This window comes from Galeopterus variegatus, unplaced genomic scaffold (assembly GCF_000696425.1).
Source record: "Galeopterus variegatus unplaced genomic scaffold, G_variegatus-3.0.2 Scaffold232, whole genome shotgun sequence".
Classification (NCBI taxonomy): domain Eukaryota; kingdom Metazoa; phylum Chordata; class Mammalia; order Dermoptera; family Cynocephalidae; genus Galeopterus; species Galeopterus variegatus.
Genome location: NW_007726343.1, coordinates 165,804 through 167,045, shown reverse-complemented (window position 1 = coordinate 167,045; position 1,242 = coordinate 165,804).

Below are 1,242 nucleotides of genomic sequence, written 5' to 3'. Positions count from 1 at the left end.
TGTGTGTGTGTGTGTGTGTGTGTGTGTGTGTGTGTGTACATTATGGATTAAAAACTTAAGCTCATCCTCATCTGAATAGTCCTGTGGTCTTCTTTTGTTTCTGGGGTTGAGGGGACATCCCTCATGAGATACTCTTTCCTTTTGGAAGTTATTAATGACAATGGCTTTATCAATGACTAAAGACCATATTTAACGTTAATTTCTAAGTTTGGTAATTCTTGAATCACATACATAGCTTATTTTAAACTCAAAACCCATGTGAGCCCACACAAAAACCTACTCAGGGATGTTTATAGGTGCTTTATTCATAATAGCCAAAACTTGGAAGCAACCAAGATGCTCTTTGGTAGGTGAATAGATCAACTGTGGTACATCTAAACAATGAAATATTATTCATCACTGAAAAGAAATAAGCTATCAAGCCATGAAAAGATGTGGAAGAAACTTAAATGCACACTACTAAGTCAAAGAAGCTAACCTGAAAAGGCTGCGTATTGTATGATTCCAACTACGTGACATTCTGGAAAAAGCAGAACTATGGAGACAGTAAAAGGAGGATGAGAGATTGCCAGGGCTTTGGAGGAGGGCAGGATAAATAAGGCACAGATTTTTAAGGCAGTGAAATTATTCTGAATAATACTATAATGGTAGGTACACGTCATTATACTTGTATACTTATCCAAATTCACAATACGTATAGCACCAAAAGTGAATCCTAACATAAACTACGGACTTCGGTCGATAATGATGTGTCCATGTAGGCTCATCAATTGTAACAATGCACCACTCTGGTGGGGGATGTTGATAGAGGAGCAGCCTGTGCATGTGTGGGGGCAGGGGGTGTATAGGAAATCTCTGTACCTTCCACTCAATTTTGTTGTAAACCTAAACCTGCTCCAAAATATAAAGTCTACTAAAAACTTCAAAATCCATATGGGGATAGGCCCAAGGCTTAGGAGTCTCAGAGGTGACTATTTTTATCACCAGAGACAAAGCTAAGAGACACTAGTAAGTTTGTCATTTCCCGGCACTGGTATGAGAGATTATTTTTCCTAGTCTACCTGTTGACTAAGGACATAGCTTTTCTAGAGTTCCACATCTTGTAGGATCTCAGCTCCAACTCCCTGTGCTATGTGAGCCCCTTGAAGGAGCCCAGTACTCTGCTCAAAAATAAAACTTCTACTCTCTTGAAATATTTTCTTACTGACTACTGCTCATTATAGTAGAAACCAAGAGTTAAAT